Source organism: Salvelinus sp. IW2-2015, linkage group LG15, assembly GCF_002910315.2.
Source record: "Salvelinus sp. IW2-2015 linkage group LG15, ASM291031v2, whole genome shotgun sequence".
In the NCBI taxonomy this organism is placed as follows: Eukaryota; Metazoa; Chordata; class Actinopteri; order Salmoniformes; family Salmonidae; genus Salvelinus; species Salvelinus sp. IW2-2015.
Window position 1 is genome coordinate 49917861 of NC_036855.1, and position 26329 is coordinate 49944189.

At 42.4% G+C, this 26329-nt stretch overlaps 1 long non-coding RNA gene across 2 annotated transcripts; it reads left to right on the forward strand.

Annotated features, from left to right (window-relative positions):
• Window positions 1-21329: 21329 nt before the first annotated feature.
• Window positions 21330-25858, forward strand: LOC139028828 (uncharacterized). 2 transcript variants are annotated; one of them, XR_011481055.1, is made up of 2 exons: window positions 21330-21472; window positions 25271-25858. It is a non-coding gene; the product is annotated as an uncharacterized lncRNA (long non-coding RNA). The 2 variants fall into 2 exon arrangements; XR_011481054.1 differs by having other exon boundaries at window positions 21330-21467.
• The last annotated feature ends 471 nt before the right edge of the window (window positions 25859-26329 follow it).

Below are 26329 nucleotides of genomic sequence, written 5' to 3' on the forward strand. Positions count from 1 at the left end.
CGCTTGGACCTTGTCTGGGTCCGGCTTCAGGCCTTTTGCCGAGAGAATGTGGCATGGAGGTGGACGTCTTTCACTGAACTGCAGCTTTCTTCAGGCCAAGACGAAAGCTTAACTGATCGCAGCGCTCCATCAGTGCCAGGAGCTTCAACATCGGGCGCGTTCTGTTTCTTTCGTTGTTTCACCACAGCCTACGATCAGGATATCATGGCGATGGGTCTCAATGCCTTGAGCCCAGCCAGTAACTCGTGCTGCTTGCGTTGGTATACCTCAGGCGCCACTGAGACACCAAACGGGAGCTTGAGCCAGCGTTTCCGACCCAGGGGTCCAGAAGGTAGTCATGAGGCTGCTTTCTTCGTCCAGCTTTGCATTGAAGGAATGCTCTCGGGCATCCACCAAGGTGAAAATCCTGGCCTTGGGAAGCTTATAGAGGAACATCCTCTCAGTGTCGGCATGATTGTAGTGGGATCGTTTCAGTGCTTGGTTCAGATGCTTTGGGTCGATGCAGACCCTCAGCTTCTCTGGTTTTTTCACTATGACCATATTGCTGATGCCAGTCAGTTGGTTGCAGATCTTATTCAGATGGTCCAAATGTGCATGTGCCATCGGCTCATACTTGTCCAGCTGGGCCTTCACAGCCATTTCATTGCAATGGGCACATTGCGAGGAGCACACTGGATGGAGTAATGCTCTCATCCACTTCAAAGTGTACCCTCCCCAGGCACTGATTCAACGGGCATGTTGAATAGCATTCGTCATATCTGCTGAGTAGTTGTTCTTTGGACAGGGGTCCATGCTGGACATGATCCACAATGTGCAGGTCATTTGGTACAGTGAACTGCAATCAGTCCAGGCGTTCGCATGTAGAGCCTGAGAGGAGAGGATTTGACTGGTGTTTCACAATCTCTATACTCCAGCTTGTAGTTGCGTCCGATAATCACATTCGTCTCAAAGGTGCCCATAGAGCTCATTAGTTCTCTTGAGTAACAGCTTTAGTCTAGTATCGCTGGGCAATAGATGTGTGTCAGGTGCCAGATTGATTTTGTCTTTGTAGCTCAATTACGTTGCATGTAGCACCGAATCCGTTGACATTGTTTGTTGCTTGTTGTGTAATCGTAGTGTCACAAACCATTTCTTCGCCTCTTGAGTGTACAGCCCAGAATGGATTCATGCATGTAAATGTCACTTTCACTGTTCAGCTCTGAAATGAGTAGCATCACATCATCAACACAAATCTTGCGCCTCAGTGACTCACCCTTGCTTTTGCTTTGAGACACACTTTTGCAAAGTGATTATTAGTTCCACAAGCTTGCATGGTTTTCCGTGGCAGGGCAGGTGCTCTTGCCAGTGTGGTGTGTATTCCACACGTATTTACATGTCTAACGGAAGGCTCTCTGTGTTCACCGTTCGTGGTGAATTACTGCTGCGATTTGGTTTTGTCTGAATGTCTGCCTAGCACAGCGTGAACAGTATCAACGTCGGAGCGTGGGGTTTCGTTTCCATTGCTCTCATTCTCATGTGCAGTGACTTCCAGCAGTGCGGCACATTTCGATGGCAAGTTACTAATGTTAGACCTTCTCTCTCAGTAGACGCCGGCGCGTATTCTCATTGCAATTCCCGTACTATTTTGTCAGCGAATCAGTTACTTTCAATCCCCCGTATTCACAAGTGCGGATTTCTCTCTCAAACGGGGTTACAAAGTTGTGTACTGACCTCACCCTCTTCGTGTTTGCAGCTTCCTGAAACGAACCGCTCGTAAATGACGTTTCTGGCGGGTTTGAAGTAATTCTCCAATGCATCCAATATAGCCTTTGCATCACACTGTTGTCGTGCCGTGAGGGTGAGATTGTGCCGGTAGATATGCCTGCATTCACTGCCCATTAAACTCCTCAGAGTTGCCGCTTGTACCTCGTTGGGTTTCTCATGTAGACCGGTCGCCAGCGCATAGTCCTCGAATTCATCCCTGAAGTTGTCCCAATTAGTATTCCAGTCCCCTGTGAGAACCATGTGATTTGGTGGCGGAATGTTCGCTGCCATAGCAATGGAACAGGAGATTTCTTTGCCTTCAGTCATGGAAGTAGGTAGTGATGCTAGCTAGCCAGCTAACAACGAGTTGATCAGTGTTGTGAGTAGGAAACGGCTTGTGTTCGCATATGGAACTTAACTGCGCCTATACTGTACTTAGCTACAAAAATAACAAACGTGTGTTTTCCGAGCCACTTCTGATACCATGTTTCTGTATGATATGTCGGATTAAGGAATAAAGACAGACACCAATGTTAAGTTCAATAGCCTTGTTAAGCATTGTACAAGTCCCTACGCGTGGAGTCTGGGGAACAGTCCAACTAGTCGATTACCTATCAACTAGACTCCGTAACAGACACCCCAATAAAGGAGTGGTTCTGCAGGTGGTGACCACAGACCACTTCTCAGTTCCTATGCTTCCTGGCTGATGTTTTGGTCACTTTTGAATGCTGGCAGTGCTTTCACTCTAGTGGTAGCATGAGACGGAGTCTACAACCCACACAAGTGGCTCAGGTAGTGCAGCTCATCCAGGATGGCACATCAATGCGAGCTATGGCAAGGTTTGCTGTGTCTGTCAGCGTAGTGTCCAGAGCATGGAGGCGCTACCAGGAGACAGGCCAGTACATCGGGAGACGTGGAGGAGGCCGTAGGAGGGCAACAACCCAGTAGCAGGACCGCTACCTCCGCCTTTGTGCAAGGAGGAGCACTGCCAGAGCCCTGCAAAATGACCTCCAGCAGGCCACAAATGTGCCTGCTGGAGGTCAGGAAATCAGGAAAGTGAATGCTGAGTTGGAGGCCAGGGAAGGGACTAACATTGAGTCAAATAAGTGCAATTCAGTATCTACCACAGAATATGACAATAACTCTTATCCTCTCTGCAAGCAAATAGGATTTGACCTGGATTTGAAATCAAAGTCAACTGAAAAGAAAAAACTTGACCCGCATGTGTTGACAAATGGCGTAATGTATGAAGTTCACAAATGTGCTAAAAAGGCAGGTGGAGTATACAGATATGTGATCCTAAGTATCTTCGAGTCCAATTTTGATATTTTTCTGGACAGTGAGCAACAGAAAATAGGCTTCTCTAAGAGAGTAGTTCTAAAACTTAAAAGAGTGGTGGTCCAGTTAAAGTGTTTGGCCCGCTTGGCAGAGAAGCTTTCATACCAGGAGCAAGTGTTTACATTGCCTGTTACTAATAACCCAAAAAAAGTGACCCCAGCTAGAGGTGTAGGCCTACTATCACCAGTGACGTCCAGTGAAACCAACATAGACGTTGAGGGCAGCACTGTATCTCTAGTGAAAGACGAATACAACCTCAAAAAGGTGATTGATAGAAAGTGACTCGTCATCAAGATGCTGAGAGAAAAATGTGACACTCTGAAAGAGCACAAAGGTCATATGAAAAAGGCAAAGAAAGAGAGAGGAGTGAAACTCCAGAGAGCTTATAGGGACAACAAGTTCCTGTTCGGTAGATACAAGAAGATGAAGGAAAAACTATCTAAGATGTCTGTGTGTAACGAGGGACAGAGGGAGAATGTGAGAACTGAAACAGACCCCAGGTTGGTGAAGTTAAAGGAGAAAGTGTGTTTTTGGAAACAAATGTACACAGAAACTAAGGATGAATTGGACTCTTTCCGCACCTAACAGGTACCAACACTTAAAAATGGCCTCTTCAATGACAATATAAAATAATTGTACCTGGATTTAACTGCTAACAAGGGGATCAACTGCAGCAAAGTATCTGAGGTTGTAGAAGCAGTACTCAACAAAATGCTTGGCATGAAAGCAGAGAGGCTTCCTTCTGCATCGGTGGCAACCAACTTTGTCCTTGAAGCAGATCAGGTGACTCCTGACACTGGTACAGCTGAATTTGTTCATGAACATGAAAATGCTGAGGTCTGTATGAAGGATAGATATTGTTGTCATTTGGAAATAAGAGAGCAAAGCGCTGGTGTGGAAGTGGATCAGTTTAACATCGTTCGCAAAATGGTCCAGGACATTGTTGTGGATGCAGTAAATGATAAAGACAAAGGGTGGTCATCAGAGGGGCATCTTTTCCAAAATAACAAGTCTATTTGATGACTGTGTTGTCCTAGAAACAGGGTTTAAACAACTTATTTCTGAATATAAATCAGACATCTTGCCAAAGATGGTTAAGCGGTATGACTTCTATACTCGTTTTGAAAAGGCCAAGCTATCCTGTGTGAATGAGGTCTTCTGTGGATTGCATTTGATCGATAGCTTAGCTCATCAGGCAAAGGCAACTCTTCTATTGTGGGAAAAGATGATTGTTGAACATGAGGAAGTTGGAGCCAATAGGTTGTCAGACAGTAGTAAAAATGCACTGGAGTCTGGAACAGTGCGCTTGGTGAGGACTGTGACTGATACGATCCAAGCAAAGGATGGAAAGTCTGAGAAATTCAAAGCCTATTTGACCAGAAAAGGCGAGTTTGAGGACGTGCCTCTGGCCCCATTCAGAGGAAACCGAATTGACACTGTTTCATAATGCTGCTGGAGCGTACAGCGTACACGAGGAGTTGGTTGAGTTCACTACTAGGGAGTACTTGGACGACAACAGTTTTCTTGCAAGAGTTGCTGCTGATTTTGAGGTCCAACAGTTCAAAGCCGGATGCAGAGCTCTAGGTCTAATTTCCAAGATCATAATTGATCCCCTCTTCAAATCCATGGGAGACACATTGAAGATGGAAACACGCTACCAAACTCTCATTACCAAGCTCAAAGAATGGAAAGAGGGTGGAAGACAGGTTGTTGAAGGAACAGCATGCTTGTTTGATGACATAGAGATGTCCAAGGACCTTGTGTTGGAAAGACTTACTATGTGGACAGATTCAGAGTTTTTTGACTTGACCATCCAGATTGTAGAAGTGATTCTGGCTAGTTTTCTGAAGGTATGTTGTACAATGATGGCTGATCAGCTACAGCATAAAAGCAATCATTTGCCAGATGGCCTCAGAGGAATGTTGAAGGCTGTCCTAAAGTCAAATGTGAGCTCAGAGAAGGACTTAAGTGTCTTAGATTATTTGATGATGTCAAAGGCAACAAGCATAGCACTTGAGGGAATGTTAATGTTCAAGAAGAACCGCACATGGGAATGGCTTTCATCTTTGGACAAACAGAAAAAAGAATCAAACCTGACAGCAGCACAAGAGTCTGTGAAGCAGAGAGTCATGTTTAGAGAGGGAACAAGACAAATTGAGAGAGGCAATCTCAACCCTTCCAAAAACATGGAAGAAGACACGATGGATTCTGGGAATGATGAAACTGCAGAAGACGAGGAAGAACTTGAAAAAACACACAAAACAATTCCAGAAAAATCTGTAACAAAGAGGAAGAAACCTATGCGACTAAGTGATGCATTGATTCGTCATAAGAGGGCACGTAATGACAGTCATGATGTCAGCGTGATACAGCAGTTGACCACTGAGTTGCAGCAGAATGGTGGTTTGTGGGACAGTGTTAAGATTATTGATAAGCAGTTGGCCTCTTTATGTAAAGAAAGCAAATATTTTGCCGTGGTATGCCAACTGCAATTTAGGAGGTTTGTTCTTAGTATGAAAAACGAGAGGGGTATTTTTAATACCTCAGTTGAAGGGAGGAAATTGAGCCTGGAGAAGCTTGTGTCAAATTTGAAACAGAATGTGTCAACAGTTGTCAAAGCTACAGAGGAACCACAGCCTGTGTTAGTAAATGCATCTGAACAAGGGCCTCAGTCTGTTGACAGGGTACTTATAGAACGCAATAGTGTGAGAGAGAGAGAACCAAAGCTGAGTAGGGCTGAGGGTTCAAGAAATGGAGGGAGATGCAAAACTCAGAAGAATGAGGTCATGAATGATGGAGAGGATCAACTCAAGAACTGTAGCAGAACCTCACAAAAACAAGTGGAAATGCAGTCAGGCATGAACAAAAACGAGGTATTGGCTGATGAAGCATTGAATTGTGAAATGCTGGAAAGCATGGACCAACCCACCACCACTGCCCAAAAATCTTGCTCCGTTTACTTTGAGTTTGACTGTTCATATGGTGCAAGTGCCCTAAAGAAGGCAGGATCAACAAAGGTGGGGGATAAACAGGACAATACAGATACGTGTTCTATCTTATTTTCAGTCGATGGAAACAGCCTGAGCGACAATAGGATCCCAGTCGTCTCTCACTCAGAGCAGCTCCTTGGAAAGCGTGTAAAGCAAGCCCTTGATGTGGATGGCAATATTGAGTTCTTCTCCGGGACAGTTGTGAAAATGAAAGAGGAGAACGGTGTGAATTTGTTCCAAGTCAAATACGATGACCTCTGTATAGATTGGTGGATTGACCTTTGGAAGGAATATGAGCAGAACAATGTCTTGGTTTTGCCCATTGATTTTGGAAGTATTATTGGCAAAAAGGTGGAACAACGTGTTGCAATTGATGATGGTCAGGAAACATGGTGGGTTGGAGACCTAAGCTTTAGTGCTAAAGGAGACACTCAGTATGCAGTCATGCAGTTTGATGGACTTAAATTTATTTTAGTAAGGGTATGCACACTTTTGGAAGATTATTTAGAAAATAGGTTAAGAATTCTGTCGTAGAACCTTATATCACTGCTTTAGTAAGTGTTGTTCCATATCCCCGATTTAGAATTATTTCGTACATCCAGGATCCATGTCAGCCTTAATTAAAATAAAGGAGTCATTTTTATATAAGACAAAATTAAATGCTGTTTTCTAATATTAGTTTCCTGTTACTTACTCCAATTTTCTACTATTGGTAAAATCTTTCAAACTTTAATATGCGCTTTCTTATTATAATGATGCTACAGTTTTTGTTTTGGGGAAGCTACTATGAAAATAAAGTTTACTGYGCTAACAATTACTTCACACGTGTAGAAGTTAAGCAACCCTTAAAGGTAATGAACAGTCAAAATCATGTTTTTCATGAAATGTTATGATATTTGGATTAAAACAGATCAAAGTATGATGACCAGTATGAAAAATTACTTGCTTCAACAGTGATAGTTTGATCATGAAGTTACTGGTCCCCACCCCCATGTCAAACAATTGGATTCAGGAGGTGGGATTATTATGGGGATAGGGTGACATCACCCGAACTCATTTTAATACACCAATGGTAACATGATATTCTCTTCCCTGATGTAAGTAAGGACCAACTTGTAACCAATATAGGAGAATATGTGTTTGCAGATGGGGATGGTTTAAATAGCCTGATAACTATTCTACTGGTGCCAAAATTTGACTGTAGGGTGTCGGCAGATATAATTAAAGTTTACACTTTTCATCTATGGCAAAGATACTTTTCCCTTTTCATTTGTGTCTGGTAAAATAAAAGGGAGGGAAAGTGTCGTTCAAAACTCTGACGCGGTTGTCATGTCAACATTTCCGTCAGTGCTGCTGTGAGGAGATGTGTAAATAAATATACAAATAAATGGACATCAGTTAACCAGGTTTCCATCCAATCTTTTTATGCGAGTAAAGTACATGTCGGATAAAAAAAATGTCACGACAGGCCTGATGGAAACAGAACATTTGTCGCTAAACTTTCCAAATGTCGACAAAACAAAATACGCTAGACAAAATGGAATCTTTCTGTGTCTGTAAAATTAATTATGTTAGAAATGTCGGTGGAAACGCTTTAATGCGCAAATATTGACCCCGTAATAACCACCATATTGAAGTAAACTGGGAGTCACGCGATAAAATGTTGTATGGTCCTCCCACTACGACTTGTTGGGAATATAAGGCTGTCCCCAACAAAAAACATCTTGGTTTGAATTTAGTTATATAAACTACCACCAAGCTACTGAAAAATGCAGTTAAATTACTAGTTGAATTACATGTAGTTCACTACTGACCAACACGTACAGTTTAAATGATAGGCTACAATTTCAACACTTCGAGTCAAATGAAAATTATATAATTTGGTGCAAATTGCACATGATAATATTGTGGTGGTTCACACTTCAAAACCATGATATTCACTGCTGAGAATAGTCCGTTTGAGTGAAGTTACAAAGGCAGAATACAAGTTAAGGGCTTAAAGTTGAGGGACGTGGGGAAACATAATTTWTTTTACTGTAGGTGTAATTTCATTGAGAAGATATGCCCTTCTAATGAACAACCAAGACTTCTACTGAAGGGGATAATTATTAGTTTATAGGAAGAGAAGAACTGAGCGAGCTCCCTCAGCCTACTATTTACTCTTATGCCTACTGTTGTTGGTGGAAGGAATACCTGAGCGTAATACATTTTTTTCTGGCACAGCATTGTAATGGACACATTGAACCCAATTTTTGTTTTTTAATTTTGGCTAAACATTGCAATGGAAACATGAGGATTCCCCCCTCCCAGGAATAACTTTTAGTCTCCCCTCCAGGAGACTGTTAAACATGATGAAAATACCACCCCAACAGGTGTTGCTGGGCAGCTTCAATGTTATTCTTCTCACTTTGCTTGGTGAGGTAGATTGCTGCTATATTTTGATGACCCTTCACATACCTAACCATTTCATTGGCTCTCTTGTAGAGTGTATCCATTGTTTTCAGTGCCATGATGTCCTTGAGGAGCAGATTCAATGCATGAGCAGCACAGCCAATGGGTGTGATGGTAGGATTCCTCCACTTTAGACCAAGCAGCCTTCATGTTCGCAGCATTGTCTGTCACCAGTGCAAATACCTTCTGTGGTCCAAGGTCATTGATGGCTGCCTTCAGCTCATCTGCAATGTAGAGACCGGTGTGTCTGTTGTCTCTTGTGTCTGTGCTCTTGTAGAATACTGGTTGAGGTGTGGCGATGATGTAGTTAATTATTCCTTGCCTACGAATATTCGACCACCCATCAGAGATGATTGCAATACAGTCTGCTTTCTCTATGATTTGCTTGACCTTCACTTGAACTCTGCATTCAGAAAATGAGTAGATAAAGCATGTCTGGTTGGAGGGTTGTATGCGGGGCGAAGAACATTCAGAAATCTCTTCCAACTAGTTAGTTAGCTAACATTAGGCTATAACTAGCAATGCAAATGGGATTCTGAGAACATTGTTACACACAGATCATAACTGCAATGTTAGCTAGCAAGCCATAGTAAGCTTTAACTTGCAATGAAAACCACTTTCTGTCAAATTTAGAAACTTATAATATCTAAAACTGTAGCTAGACTCTTACCTGTATACATGGATGAATGCTTCACAGCAGACTGCAGCCCCTTTCATTAAGTAAGACGTCCTGTGTTGTTTCTGCTTTGTTTGTACAGCTTGCTTGCCCATTGGGTCAAGTCACTGATTCACACTGACCGTGTTTTTTTTAATTTAATTTTTTATTTCACCTTTATTTAACCAGGTAGGCTAGTTGAGAACAAGTTCTCATTTGCAACTGCGACCTGGCCAAGATAAAGCATAGCAGTGTGAACAGACAACAACACAGAGTTACACATGGAGTAAACAATAAACAAGTCAATAACATGGTAGAAAAAAAGAGAATCTATATACAATGTGTGCAAAAGGCATGAGGAGGTAGGCAATAAATCGAATAATTACAATTTAGCCGATTAACACTGGAGTGATAAATCATCAGATGATCATGTGCAAGTAGAGATACTGGTGTGCAAAAGAGCAGAAAAGTAAATAAATAAAAGCAGTATGGGGGGTGAGGTAGGTAAATTGGGTGGGCTATATACCGATGGACTATGTACAGCTGCAGCGATCGGTTAGCTGCTCGGATAGCAGATGTTTAAAGTTGTTGAGGGAGATAAAAGTCTCCAACTTCAGAGATTTTTGCAATTCGTTCCAGTCGCAGGCAGCAGAGAACTGGAAGGAAAGGCCGTACAAATGAGAGTTTCTGGCTTTAGGGGTATGATGCAGTGAGAGTTAGCCACCTGCTGATGTTGACGCTCCCTGTGCCTTCTACCCGGGCTGTGCCGCGCGGGTGACGTACTTATGCCATCCCCGCGTGCCTAACCAGTGAAATCTGATCGCGGAAACGCCGGTGGCACTTCTACGCTCGTGCAGCTAGCCTATGCTAGCCAAGATGCATCCCTGCTGAAGGCCATGTGGGTTACGGTCACGACACATGAGCGACCGGCCAGCGCGAGTTAAATGCCGACTAAGGTAACCGGTTACACCCGTCGCAGTTGGGGTCGTCATGTAGGTGGCTTTTAGTACAGAAACGGATGCACTGTGATAAAACTGCATCCAGTTTGCTGAGTAGAGTATTGGAAGCTATTTTGTAGATGACATCGCCGAAGTCGAGGATCGTTCGTGTGTGTAGTCAGTTTTCTAGGGTAAGTTGTGGCGCGTGAGTGAAGGAGGCTTTGTTGCGAAATAGAAAGCCGACTCTAGATTTGATTTTGGATTGGGAGAGTTTTGATATGAGTCTGGAAGGAGAGTTTGCAGTCTAGCCAGAACACCAGGTACTTATAGATGTCCACATATTCTAGGTCGGAACCGTCCAGGGTGGTGATTGCTAGTCGGCGCGTGCGGGTGCAGGCAGCGAACGGTTGAAAAGCATGCATTTGGTTTTACTAGCGTTTAAGAGCAGTTGGAGCCACGGAAGGAGTGTTGTAGGCATTGAAGCTCGTTTGGAGTTAGATAGCACAGTGCCAAGGAAGGGCCAGAAGTATACAGAATGGTGTCGTCTGCGTAGAGGTGGGATCAGGGAATCGCCCGCCAGCAAGAGCAACATCATTGATATATACAGAGAAAAAGAGTCCGGCGCTAGAATTGAACCCTGTGGTACCCCCATAGAGACTGCCAGAGGACCGGACAAACATGCCCTCCGATTTGACACACTGAACTCTGTCTGCAAAGTAGTTGGTGAACCAGGCAAGGCAGTCATTAGAAAAACCTGCCTTGTGAACTACTGTTCTTAGTTCTGCATTTTTTGAACGGAGCATGCTTGTCTAATATGGTGAGGAAGTAACTTTTAAAGAATGACCAGGCATCCTCAACTGACGGGATGAGATCAATATCCTTCCAGGGTACCCGGGCCAGGTCGATTAGAAAGGCCTGCTCGCAGAAGTGTTTTAGGGAGCGTTTGACAGTGATGAGGGTGGTCGTTTGACCGCGGACCCGTAGCGATACAGGCAATGAGGCAGTGATCGCTGAGATCTTGATTGAAGACAGCAGAGGTGTATTTGGAGGGCAAGTTTGGTCAGGATAATGTCTATTTAGCGTGCCCATGTTTACGGATTTAGGGTTGTACCTGGTGGGGTTCCTTGATGATTTGTGTGAGATTGAGGGCATCTAGCTTAGATTGTAGGACTGCCGGGTGTTAAGCATATCCCAGTTTAGGTCACCTAACAGAACAAACTCTGAAGCTAGATGGGGAGCGATCAATTCACAGATGGTGTCCAGGCACAGCTGGGAGCTGAGGGGGGTCGGTAGCAGGCGGCAACAGTGAGAGACTTATTTCTGGAGAGATTAATTTTTAAAATTAGAAGTTCGAACTGTTTGGGCATAGACCTGGAAAGTATGACAGAACTTTGCAGGCTATCTCTGCAGTAGATTGCAACTCCTCCCCCTTTGGGCAGTTCTATCTTGACGGAAAGTGTTATAGTTGGGTATGGAAATCCAGAATTTTTGGTGGCCTTCCTAAGCCAGGATTCAGACACGGCAAGGACATCAGGGTTGGCAGAGTGTGCTAAAGCCGGTGAGTAAGACAAACTTAGGGAGGAGGCTTCTGATGTTGACATGCATGAGGCCAAGGCTTTTTCGATCACACAAGTCAACAAATGAGGGTGCCTGGGGACATGCAGGGTCTGGTTTACCTCCACATCACCCGAGGAACAGAGGAGTAGTAGGATGAGGTGCGGCTTAAAGGCTATAAAACTGGTCGCCTAGAGCGTTGGGACAAGAAATAAAGGAGCAGATTTATGGGCGTGGTAAGAATAGATTCGGGGCATAATGTGCAGACAGGGGTATAGTGGGGCACGGGTACAGCGGAGGCAAGCCCAGGCACTGGTGATGATAAGAGAGGTTGTATCTCTGGGCATGCTGGTCTCAATGGGTGAGGCCACCGCATGTGTGGGAGGTGGGACAAAGGAGGTATCAGAGGTACGGAGAGTGGAACTACGGGGTCCATTGCAAACCAAAACAATGATAACTAGCCTGAACAACAGTATTACAAGGCATATTGATATTTGAGAGAGACATACAGTAAGGCATAAAGTGATTGCAGGTCTTGATTGGGAGAGCTAGCTAAAACAACAGGTGAGATAACAGCAGCTAGTCAGCTAACACAGCAACAGCAGGTAAAAATGGCGCCGACTAGGCAGAGAGGGTCGGATTAACTACACACAGAGCCTGAGTTAAAACACAGAGCCGACAGATAAACACACAAATAAACAGAATGGAGTACCGTGAATTAATGGACAGTCCGGCAGGCCATCGCTATGTAGCCAAAGTGATCATAGTGTCCAGGGGGCCAGCCGTAGATGGAGCAGGGGAAGCCCCCACTAAGCTAGCACGCGGCGTTTAAAGTTAGCAGTAGCCCGGGGGGTGGTCTGCTCAGACGGAGGGGTCTGCTCAGACGGAGGCCGGTTGAGGGCACAGCGGATGGCGGGTATTCGTCTGCAGACCAGACGTGGTCGTGTCGACAGAGAATCCAAGCCGGATGGCGATGCCCGGAAAGAGAGGTTGTAATTGTAGAATTGTGTTTGCTAACTGGGTGCTAGCTTCGTGGCAGTGGCGCTAGCTGCGCAAGCTGCAAGCTAGCTGTGAGGATCCAGAATAGTGCTCAGGGATTCGGCAGGATCCGGCGTTGTTGTCGAGAGACAGTCTGATGCTGGTAAATTGGTGAGTAATATCCAGGCTAATAACAGGGCTGGTGTCTGTGCAGAAGGTAAAAGCTGCTAGCAGCGGCTAAAAATAACTAAATAGCTTGTAGCTGATTAGCTGGTTAGCTACTGGGGGTTCTTGAATGTGTTCCAAAGTTAAAAAATAATAGCGATTCCGTATCACATTGGGTGAGGTAGGTTACCCGGAAGGTATAATCGAATTAAAAATCGAAAAGAGATAGAAAAAAATAAATTAAAATATATACAAGAAATACGAAAAATACAAACGTATACGAGAGGACTAAACAAACACGTCTACACTGCTACACTGCTACGCCATCTTGGAATGCCATAAGAATCATCAGATCTTTCTCCCTCTCTGTCTCGGATGCCATTGTTGCCCTTAGTTTGAAAATGTAATCCGGAGACAGGTGTTTTATACTACAGCCTTMTTTTCTCTTTTCGACTCCATGGCACTGCAATCAAATGCCAGAATTTTATTAATCTCCTTGTCATACTCTGCTTCTACCAGACATTCCGCTGATTTCAAAACTCAGTCAACTTCTTCCGTGACAACAACACTATTGATTACTGTTTCTTCCCCATCACTGTCATCAGAAGACTCTACAATGTGTTCTACAATTAAAAATGTTTTTATCTAAATCAGGGATTTCCTCATTGTCTGATTCATTTTCAGAGTCAGAGAGAGTCAGTATGGCACGATCGTCCTCCAGAAAATAGTCCATCACAACTTTTTCCCACTGACCTTTGCTGCCCTGAATTTATCAYGCACCAATGTTATTGAGAGCATTAGCAACACATTTGCAGTTCTCCATGGCTAATGGTATATCTTTCGAAAAAACTGCAGTAGAACGGATTACACATAACGAGCAGCTCATTTTATAGACAGAAGATGCTACATGGCAGACCAATCTGAAACTCATCTCTTGGCATGTCCAGCCCACTCGTTATCTCAGCCAATCATGGCTAGCGGGAAGGTTCTTGGCTTTTTTTGTGGCTAAACCAACTAAGCTCATAATTTAACAACTTTATTTGTATTACAGATGGCATACACATTTGTTATTAAGACACATGAAAGTTCAAATGTTCCAGCATTTTTGCCAAAAAACACATTTTGATTAAAAAAGAAGAATAACGTTTAAATAACTRGTGTGAAGTRGTGACTTGCGACATATGCCTAGTTTCCTGAAACGAGTCACAAATGTGGTTTCGACTGATAATTGAGATGTACAAACTATGGCATAAGGGAACGATGAACGGATAATCGCCATCTGTAATTTTGATTAAGACATTAAGGAGCGAACTAGGACGGACATAGTCAATATAACTATTTGTTCAGCACTTTTGAAACCATTCCTGATACACACAGGAAACTGTTGAGTGTGAAAAKCCCAGCAGCATTGCAGTTCTTGACACAAACCAATAGGTGTGCCTGGCACCGACTACCATAKCCCGTTCAAAGGCACTTAAATATTTTGTCTTGCCCATTCACCCTCTGAAAGGCACACATACACAATCCATGTCTCAATTATGTCTAGGCTTAAAAATCATTATTTAACCCGTCTTCTCCCCTTCATCTACATTAACTTAAGTGGATTTAACAAGTGAGATGAATAAGGGATCATAGCTTTCACTTAGATTCACCTGGTCAGTCTATTTCATGGAAAGAGTAGGTGTCCTTAATGTTTTGTACAGTCAGTGTATATGGATGGAGATATTATTGGAATGTGCTTTAATCAGACTGCAGTCCTGAAGGTGGCGGTAATGCGCCTAAACAAACAAGTTAACCCTCAACAAATGAAGAAGTCAACAAAACAACATTGTTGCCTTCATTTCGGCGTCATTCGGGATAGAATTCGAAATAAAACWAATCTGTAGCTACATCTCAGATCTGGAAAGTCTAATGGTACCAATTTTCTATTTAGTTTTGTCTCGTTTACAATGGAGGTCAAGGGACTTGCATTTATTCACCACCCAAGGTACCGCCACAGGTAGAACAAACGAGGGTTTGTTATAAAAKATCTTTGCTACCCCTAACGCCAGTGTAGCTTTCTGAATGAGTTAATAGCTAGCTATCTAGCTTCTAATGTTAGCTACCTTAGCTAGAAGCTCACGTGTCTAACGTCTCAGTAGCTGTCTTTAAAAAATATATAAATATAGCTTGTAACTAATATGGTGTTTCTGAAACGTTGTTGCATGTTTAAAGAAGTAGCTACTACCAAGCTACCTAGGATTCTATTTTAATTGCTTTCATGAAAAAAATATTTTGATTGGAATGCAAATTCGCCTACTGTATATTGTAAATTATTATAATCCCAAGGACAAACTATTTGTACTGTAGCTGATGTTAGCCTTTTCATTCAACTTTTACCAATTTCAATGTGTGCCTAGGGTGAATACGTTCTATTGATCATCAACAGCTTTTCTATAAAGATATAATGATCATCTTGGCCTTTTTCTAGCTAGTTAATAGRAACTTTTGACACATACACCATCCATACACCATAAATTCTCATGAATCAACACATGAGCAGACAAATAAAATTGTATTGGTTACATACACATATTTAGCAGATGTTATTGCYGGTGTAGGGAAATGCTTGTGTACCTAGCTCCAACAGTGCAGTAATATCTAACAAGCTGTCCATTGTCAGTAAATACCGTAATAAATTAAATGGAGATGAACGCTGAATCAATGAATGAACATGATTCTACAGGGACTGAAATCAGAAGTCACATATTAGCCAGTAAGCTCATCTCAAAAAAAACATGTAGACGTAAAGGTTGAATAGAAAGATGATACATCCGTACCATGGTCTGTAGATTCCCATGTAGGCCCACAGAAAGATCACCCAGATACCACAAGTCCCCATGAAAACACAAGGCTGGTTTTTAGGTACGTTGTTAGAAGAGAGGAGAGAAAGTGATAGGGAGATTAAAACTCTATCAATTATTCCAGCTAATTGTTCCCTATTGAACATACTACTCAATCTTTCATCAATGTAAAAGGGAAACAAGGAGTGAAAACACAAAACCGGTGTCATGTCAGTTGCTATGACACAATTACTTCAGGAAGGTCCTCTCATGGAACAAGGTTGAAGGACCCATACTCCAACTGCAAAGAAATAGGTTTAMTTTTCAATGTGGGATCTGGAGGTAAACAAAAACTGGATTTACAGTTACTGACAAATGGCGTAATGGCGGAGGTTTCCGAAATAGATCTCAACAGTATGTTATTTTGACATTTTAGAATACAATTTTGATCTTGGTTTGCAAAATGAGGATAACTGTATGAGTTTGCAACCCACACAATGTCAAGATTAAAACGCTTGATGAGAAAAGGAAAATATCTGAAAGAAAGAAACCCTAACATCTTAATGGAAATGTCTGACGTTGTTTGACGTTTCCTGATCCGAAGAGAATGAACCTATCACAAAATTCCCTCTCTGCCTAGAGGATAAGCCTAATGTGGACCTCATATCTCCTGTTAAGATGGAGGCCATCTCTATTCAGACAGGTGTGACATTCTGTGAGGAGGCACTGTACAGACCTACAAAGGACCAATCTGTTATTACAACAGAGGAGAAAGTTAAGGACCTTTACCCTCTGATATTTGTTTGCAAAATCTGAAAAGGTTTAAAATGGCCCTACGTATATCCTGTAAAGTGAGTCAAATAGTGACGAGGTACGGACTTGCTCTAGCAAAAATCTGAGAAATCTAGAAAAGCTGTTTACAATACCTGATGTTGCAGGTCAAACCCAAAAAACGAAAGGAGTTATTTTAGCTGTTCCTGAAAGAATGTCTGAAATAAATCTCAGAATGAAAAGGATACAACAGGCCAAAAATATAGAGCAGATGAAATATCAGAAGATGGCCAGCTCCTTCTGCTTGACATACCTGGGACCTAAAGCAAGACTGACATCTCATCATACTAAAGAAACTATCTCTAATGAGACTTATCTGGTACAGTGCACTGATAAAGCAGTCATGCTTAGCCAGGTAAATGGACTTGCAGATATTTGCGTCAAAAGGAAGAGTCTGATCTGCACTGTAGGATCATAGAGCAAGCCTCAGACTCTGGTACCAGCCAAGTAGACCTATACTACCGTTCAAAAGTTTGGGGTCACTTAGAAATATCCTTGTTTTCCATGAAAACATACATGAAATGAGTTGCAAAATGAATAGGAAATATAGTCAAGACGTTGACAAGGTTATAAATAATGATTTTTAATTGAAATAATAATTGTGTCCTTCAAACTTAATCCTCCATTTGCAGCAATTARAGCCTTGCATTCTCCCACAAGTTGGATTGGCTTGATGGGCACTTCTTACGTACTATACGGTCAAGCTGCTCCCACAACAGCTCAATAGGGTTGAGATCCGGTGACTGTGCTGGCCACTCCATTATAGACAGAATACCAGTTGACTGCTTCTTCCCTGAATAGTTCTTGCATAGTTTGAAGCTGTTCTTTGGGTCATTGTCCTGTTGTAGGAGGAAATTGGCTCAAATTAAGCCCCGTCCACAGGGTATGGCATGGCGTTGCAAAATGGAGTGATAGCATTCCTTCTTCAAGATCCCTTTTACCCTGTACAAATCTCCCACTTTACCACCACCAAAGCACCCCCAGACCATCACATTTGCCTCCACCATGCTTGACAGATGGCGTCAAGCACTCCTCCAGCATCTTTTCATTTTTCTGCGTCTCACAAATGTTCTTCTTTTTGATCCGAACACAAACTTAGATTCGTCTGTCCATAACACTTTTTTTCCAATCTTCCTCTGTCCAGTATCTGTGTTCTTTTTGCCCATCTTAATCTTTTATTTTTATTGTCCAGTCTGAGATATGGCTTTTTCTTTGCAACTCTAAAAGCATCACGCTCTTCACTGTTGACGTTGAGACAGGTGTTTTGCGGGTACTATTTAATGAAGCTTCTAGTTGAGTAATTTGTGAGGTGTTTGTTTCTCAAACTAGACACTCTAATGTACTTGTCCTCTTGCTCAGTTGTGCACCGGGGCCTCCAACTCCTCTTTCTATTCTGGTTCGAGCCAGTTTGTGTGTTCTGTGAAGGGAGTAGTACACAGCGTTGTACGAGATCTTCAGTTTCTTGGCAATTTCCCACATGGAGTAGCCTTCATTTCTCAGAACAAGAATAGACTGACGAGTTACAGAAGAAAGTCCTTTGTGTCTGGCCATTTTGAGCCTGTAAACGAACCCAGAAATGCTGATTCTCCAGATACTCAGCTAGTCCAGTTTTATTGCTTTTTTAATTAGAACAACAGTTTTTGCTTGTTGCTAACATAATTGCAAAAGGGTTTTCTAATGATCAATTAGCCTTTTAAAATGATAAACTTGGATTAGCTAACACAACATGCCATTGGAACACAGTAGTGATGGTTGCTGATAATGGGCCTCTGTACACAAATGTAGATATTCCATTAAAAAAATCACAATAGCCATTTACAACATTATCAATGTCTACACTGTATTTCTGATCAAATTGATGTTATTTTAATGGACAAAAAAATAGCTTTTCTTTCAAACACAAGGAAAGTTCTAAGTGACCCCAAACRTTTGAACGGTAGTGTATGTAGGAAAATAAGCTGCACATTATTAGTAAACCTGGGAAGAAATTATTTTSAGAAGMGYAAAAAAAKMAATCAAAAAATGTACACAATGTTGAAGGCACTCCAACTATAAAAAACTTGTCATCCAGCTAATCAAAGATGAGTCTTGATGAAACACTACCCAGTGATATTCAGATAGGACATGTATTCTCTCTCTGCCGTTCACCACTACCAGTTACAGAAAGTGTTTTTTTGGGAGGGCAAATCAATCAAACTTCCAAACACAGACCTTTACCAATGACCAAATGCTGGCTAATCTCAGACACGGAATCAGATGCTTTATTAAGATCTGTTAGAAAATATACTAACAAGACTTGCGAAGTCTCCACCCTTCTAAACGTAAACTCTCATGCAGTTTTGGGAAAGTCTATAGGTGAAATGTCCCCTCTCCTGAAATTCGAAAAGATGCGAGCACTGGTGAAATTCTGATTTGTCCAAATTATTAGTGGCGCTAAATCAGTGTACCGGAACAAATTTCCTCGTTAGTCGTAGCATCCCACTGTCTGTCGACAGATGTTACTACCATTTAGGCCTATGTTACGTGTCTGTCCACGAGAAATTAACTCAAAGTTAAAGTACACAAGAAGGAGTAGTGTCTTTAGAGTAGCATATGATAATWAGGCGGGCGGTATCCTAGTGATTTTAAGAARATTGGGCCAGTAACCGAAAGGTTGTCGGTATGCAATCCCCYAGCCGACTAGGTAAAAKATCTGTCTGGACCATTGAGCAAGGCACTTAACCCTGATTGCTCCTGTAAATCGCTCTGGATAACAGTGTCTGCTAAATGACAAAACTCTAGGACAGTTRATCCAATTTATACTTTCCCAATTTTGGGGCCTAACATTTAACAAGAGATGCAGTAAAGTAGGGATTTAGTCTGAGTGGTGGACTTTGCAAATTCTTTGGCCTTCACTGTGGGTGCCTGTTAAAAAAATGTAATTAAAAAAAGACAAATGTATGACACTGAAGAAACCAATAAAAGAGTCCACTGCATTGTGAAGGCGACACATTTTTAKATTATTTTTCATGATTGGTTATATTTGGATTTGATCTTTGCCAATTTGTGAAGGACCAATTTAAGTACCCCCTTTAAATCACCTTTTGAATGACCATCTGCTTGGAAAAATATATTTTTTCATMAGTTTTATATCAGTCACTTCTACAGGCTGTTTTCTGTATTGTAATTTTTTTTGTGGAGGTGTTAAGTTTTTCATCAAGACTTAATGCTTTCCTATTTTTTTTATGTGATTCGGACATTACTCTGCTGTCAACCATGTAGCGAAATAAAACTGTTGAACATTCCACATTGTTCCTCAGATGTATGCATCACTGGTGGGGAGCCTTTCTGAATCAAAATATATGCAAGTAATGCTGTGACTTGGGATTTGATATCTTTTTACAATGATTAACTCTGTCACTAGGCCGGAATGAAGTGGATATTCATATCCTCATTACTGGAGGTCAATGAGGTATTCATTTAATTTTATTAATTTGCTTGATCTAATCATTTCATACATGTCTATTCACAGGTGATGCGTGTGTTTCCAGCAACAGTGTCCCTAAAGCGCCATGGTCTTATCATCCCTTCTCCATGTCGGACTGAACCGTTTCAAAACATCAAAGCCTGAAGGTGTGTTGTCAATCTTCTTTTTAGACACAGATTAATCAAATCAATTTACTGTCACTGGTTGGGACCTAGAACAAGAGTCTATTGGGAATGTCAATGTTTTCAGTCACTTGCTTGTAATAACTTAAGTGTCATTATCACCATAGCTATTACCTTTGATGTTTTTACATCCCTTCTTATCCCTGACCAAGATCAGAGTCAGTTGTGGATGTCAATAGCCACCTTTCCATGTAGGAACTTATGGAAAAATATCCCATGAGGGACTTTTCACACCAAATGTATCCAAATAAATTATGTCTTCCTTATGACTGCTTTCACATCAATTGTGAAACTGTGCTGCAAAACTGTAGGTATTTCATACTCGTTGTGTGGACGTCTACGCATAACATGAATATGAAGAGTATCGTGGTAGGGACAAGTTCAATACAGCTTTAAACCAATGCAGATTAATGACCTTGCATTGTCTGCAATTGACATTTTAGAATGTTTACAGCCAACAAGTCACAGATCCTCCTTCAATTTACATTCCTCATTTACCTTGATGCATGCTATTTGAATCTGGGTGTACAACAGCTCTTTTCAGAGTGAAATCCAGTTTGTGATCCCCAAAAATGTATTAGTAGTGACTTTTTTGTTGTGAGTTTCACTTGGTATTTTTGTTTTTTTTACTTTCCTGTCGGTTTGAATAGTCATGAAACATTATGATAATCTTTGGCTCTGCTCCTTATGTTTATTCACAGATCCTCTGCTTGACACAATTGAGAGACATGAAGTCTAATTCAGTCCTCAACTTGTGGACCTGCTCTGAGGTTGTTGGACACCACTGTTGCACCATCAGCCATAAATGTTTCTGTCAGTCGATGGGCTGACTGACCTCAAGGCYCAGAAMGTGTTTTGTTTGTCGTCGACACATTATTCAGAGGACTGTCTGTTGTGAATGACAAAGATATCGAGTCAATTTTTTAAATTATTTATAAAGTATGACCTGTACTATGACAATAGTAGTTTAGCACTACTCGAGAAATGATTAATGACATATTCTGTGGCGGCAGTCAGCCTAGAGGTTTGAGATGTGGATCAGTTACTGATCCAGTAACTGATGCTTGTGTCATTTCCCAGCTGCCCTCTGTGTACTAGTGTTGTGCCCTTTAGCTGGGCACATATTCCCAAKATTTTTCCAATGGTGGTGTGCTGCGGCTGACCTGGTGCCTCTGCACGTGTGTTTTGGGTGGTTGGGAAAGGCTAAAGACAAAGTTCAATTTCTGAAAAAAGGACAAAGCATTATCCTGTTGTATTTTAGGTATAGGAGGAGGTCTGATCATCTAGTCTGGTGCAGTGGGGTGTTCCAGGTCTGCAACACTTGAGGAGAAAACTTCTTAATCATGATTACAAGGTAAGGTAAGCTTGTGACTGTACATGTCATATTTACTGTGTGGACCTCTAAATCTATTTGGCACATGCGCATAATACAACAGGTGTTTCACCTTACAGTGAAATGCTTACTTACAAGCCCTTAACCAACAATGCTTTAAGTAGTTAAGAAAAAAAAGTGTTAAATAAAAAATRKAAAATKAAATAAAAGAATAATTAAACAGCAGCAGTAAAATAATAATGGCGAGACTATATACAGGGGTTACCGGTACAGAGTCAATGTGCGGGGGGACCGGTWAGTTMAGGTAACATGTACATGTAGGTAGAGTTAAAGTGACTGCATAGATAATAAACAGAGAGTAGCAGCAGCGTAAAAGAGGGGTCTGGGTAGCCCTTTGATTAGCTGTTCAGGAGTCTTATGGCTTGGGGGTAGAAGCTGTTAAGAAGCCTTTTGGGCCTAGACTTGGCGCTCCGGTACCGCTTGCCATGCAGTAGCAGAGAGAACAGTCCATGACTAGGGTGACTGGAGTCTTTGACAATTTMTAGGGCCTTCCTCTGACACCACCTGGTATAGAGGTCCTGGATGGCAGGAAGCTTGGCCCCGGTGATGTACTGGGCCGTACGTACTACCCTCTATAGTGCCTTGCGGTCAGAGGCCGAGCAATTGCCATACCAGGCAGTGATGCAACCAGTCAGYATGTTCTTGAAGGTGCAGCTGTAGAACCTTTTGAGGATCTGAGGACCCATGCCAAATCTTTTCAGTCTTCTGAGGGGGAATAGGTTTTGTCGTGCCCTTTTCACGACTGTCTTGGTGTGCTTGGACCATGTTAGTTTGTTGTTGATGTGGACACGAAGGAACTTGAAGATCTCAACCTGCTCCATTGCAGCCCCGTCGATGAGAATCGGGGCGTGCTCGGTCCTCCTTTTCCTGTAGTCCACAATCATCTCCTTTGTGTTGAGGGAGAGGTTGTTGTCCTGGCACCACATGGCCAGGTCTCTGACCTCCTCCCTATAGGCTGTCTCATAGTTGTTGGTGATCAGGCGATCAGGCACTGTTGTGTCATTGGCAAACTTGATGATGGTGTTGGAGTCGTGCTTGGCCATGCAGTCATGAGTGAATAGGGAGTACAGGAGGGGACTGAGCACGCTCCCCATGTTGAGGATCAGCGTGGCAGGTGTGTTGTTACCTACCCTTACCACCTGGGGGCGGCCCGTCAGGAAGTCTAGGATCCAGTTGCAGAAGGAGGTGTRTAGTCCCAGGGTTCTTTGCTCAGTGATGAACTTTGATGGCACTATGGTGTTGAACACTGAGCTGTAGTCAATGAATAGCATTCTCAAATAGGTGTTCCTTTTGTCCAGGTGGGCAAGGGCAGTGTTAAGTGCAATAGAGATTGCGTCATCTGTGGATCTGTTGGGGCGGTATGCAAATTAGGTGGGTCTAGGGTTTCTGGGATAATGGTGTTGTGAGCCATGACCAGCCTTTCAAAGCACTTCATGGCTACAGACGTGGGTGCTACGGGTCGGTAGTCATTTAGGAAGGTTACCTTAGTGTTCTTGGTCACAGGGACTKTGGWGGTCTGCTTGAAACATGTTGGTATTACAGACTCAGTCAGGGACAGGTTGAAAATGTCAGCGAAGAAACTTGCCAGTTGGTCAGCGCATGCTCGGAGTACACATCCTGGTAATCCGTCTGGCCCTGCGGCCTTGTGAATGTTGACCTGTTTAAAGGTCTTACTCACATCGGCTACGGAGAGCGTGATCACACAGTCATCGGGAACAGTTGATGCTCTTGCGCATGCTTCAGTYTTACTTGCCTCGAGGCGAGCATAGAAGTAATTTAGCTCGTCTGGTAGGCTCGTGTACTGGGAAGCTTGCGGCTGTGCTTCCCTTTGTACTGTAGTAGTTTGCAAGRCCTGCCACATCCGACAAGTGTCGGACCCGGTGTACTACGATTCAATCTTAGTCCTGTATTTACGCTTTGCCTGTTTGATGGTTCGTCAGAGGGCAAGATTTCTTATAAGCTTCCGGGTTGATTCTCGCTCTTTGAAAGCGGCAGCTCTACCCTTTAYCTCAGTGAGAATGTTGACTGTAATCCATGGCTTCTGGTTGGYGTATGTACATATTGTCACTGTGMGGACGACGTCATCGATGCACTTATTGATGAAGCCAGTGACTGATGTGGTGTACTCCTCAAAGCCATCGGTAGAATRCCGGAACATATTCCAGTCTGTGCTAGCAAAACAGTACGGGAGCTTAGCATCTGCTTCATCTGACCACTTTCTTATTGACTGAGTCACTGGTGCTTCCTGCTTCAGTTTTTTGCTTGGAATCAGGAGGATGGAATTATGGTCAGATTTGCTAAATGGAGGGAGAGCTTTGTACACATCTCTGTGTGTGCAGTAAAGGTGGTCTCAATTTTGTTTCCCTCTGGTTGCACATTTAACATGCTGGTAGAAATTAGGTAAAATGGATTTGAGTTTCCCTGCATTAAAGTCCCCGGCCATTAGGAGCACCGCCTCTGGATGAGCGTTTTCCTGTTTACTTATGGCTGTATACAGCTTATTGAGTGCGGTCTTAGTGCCAGCATCAGTTTGTGGTGGGAAATAGACACCTACGAAAAATACAGATAAAAACTCTTGGCAAATAGTGAGGTCTACAGCTTATCATGAGATACTGTACCTCAGGCGAGCAAAACCTCAAGACTTCCTCAGATTTCGTGCACCAGCTGTTGACAAATTATTTTGCTCCTTTGCACCKCAGTATCTCTACTTGKACACTCATCTTCTGCACATCTATCACTCCAGTGTTTAATTGCTATATTGTAATTATTTCGCCCCTATGGCCTATTTATTGCCTTACCTCCCTTATCCTACCTCATTTGCACACACTGTATATAGACTTTGTCTATTGTATTATTGACTGTATGTTTGTTTATTCCATGTGTAACTCTGTGTTGTTGTTTGTGTCGCACTGCTTTGCTTTATCTTGGCCAGGTCGCAGTTGTAAATGAGAACTTGTTCTCAACTTGCCTACCTGGTTAAATAAAGGTGAAATAAAAATAAAATAAAAAACAAATATACATAGACCGGCACCCCTTGTCTTACCAGAGGCCGCTGTTCTATCTTGCCGAAAAAGCATAAAACCCGCCAGCTGTATGTTATTAAGGTCGTCATTCAGCCACGACTCGGTGAAACATAAGATATTACAGTTTTTAATATCCTGTTGGTAAGATATACGTGATCATAGTTTGTCTATTTTATTATCGATTGATTGTATGTTGGCTAATAGGACCGATGGTAAAGGAAGACTGTGACGGATCGTTACAAGGCACCCGGACCTTCATCCCCGATACCATCGTCTCTTTCTCTTGCGAATGWSAGGGYTGAGGGCCTTGTCGMGCATATGAAGTAAATCCTTCCCGTCCGACTCGTTGAAGAAAAAGTATTCCTCCAGTACGYGGTGAGTAATCTCTGTCCTGATATCTAGAAGCTCTTTTCGGTCATAAGACACGGTGGCAGAAACATTATGTAAAAAATAAGTTGCGAAAAAAACATGCACAATTGGTTACGGGATCGTAAAACGTCAGCCGTCACATTCGGCGCCATTCTGTTGTGTGGTCCACTGTGTGGACCTCAATGAATCATTACTTAAATAGGAACAATATACTGTAGCTAGGGACAGTTAGCTGCTTGCACATACAATAAATAGTTATACAACTTTCTACAAATGATCTTGCCACTGTAAATGCTCAAAAACATGATGGTTCTTATCACACCGAAAGCGCACTTGATGATAAAATTATMTGTGTTGCTCCTTCCTTCACAGGTCCTCTGCTTACCATACTAGAGGGACATAGTCTGTTTCCGTCCTCAACTTGCGGACCTGCCCTGAGGATGTTATACACCACTGTTGCGCCTTCAGCCATGTTGATTTCCGACTGGTTGTCTTTGGACTACATGCCATGGGCTGACTGACCTGAACCTTTACCAGAACAGAAATACAATGTTCATCAGACTTTCCTCACATTGGACTACTCTGGTTAGTTATGAGGTCACAGGAAATGGACTCATTACTCATAAATCATTGAAGCTCACTTGACTGCATCTGACAGTGGATAGCAGAGCTCTCTGGTGTTTCACCATTTGAAATTAAACTGTCTTCACATGGAGATGTTAGTTATGGGTTGATGATTCCAATTTGGCAACAGGTGCTTGGATAGTTGGGATTAAATAAGTATTGTTACGGTAATACAATATGTAAATATCGGTCCCACATTAAACCAAGTACAATCACTACCAAGCACTACATTCAGAAATAATTTGTAGAGTACGGCATATGGTTCTAGACTATTTGTGAAGTATTTATGTAGTGTTTATGAAGCCTTTATGAATGCTATTAAAATTATAAATACTAGTYTTATTAATAGACTATTATATTTGTTTGGGGTGTTAAGTGAGCTAGCAAGTGTATTATGGCATTTAGGTGTTATGGATAATAGCTCTGGAGGAGAGGTCGAGCCATAACAAAGTAAACACTGTTGCCTCCAGTACGATAGGTGGCGATATTGCACTGTTTATCTTGACTGCAAAACAAATAAGCAGATGCAAATGTCCAATCTGGAGTATCATGTGTCATTGGCTGCATACACGAGTTGCGGTCCAAACACTTAAAAGACACACCCTATCCCCTCAGCCCTCAAATTAAGTGGACAATTCTGATGACGTGTCATGACGTCTGACGAGTATACACTTGCAGGGCAAGGGGCGAGGGAGGAAGGAATGATTTTTAAATGGACCACCCTTGGCTGGAAATTCATCACTCGTTCATCCCGAGATGATTGTGTTTTCAGCCACCGGTAGCCAAACAAACATATTTACATATTTA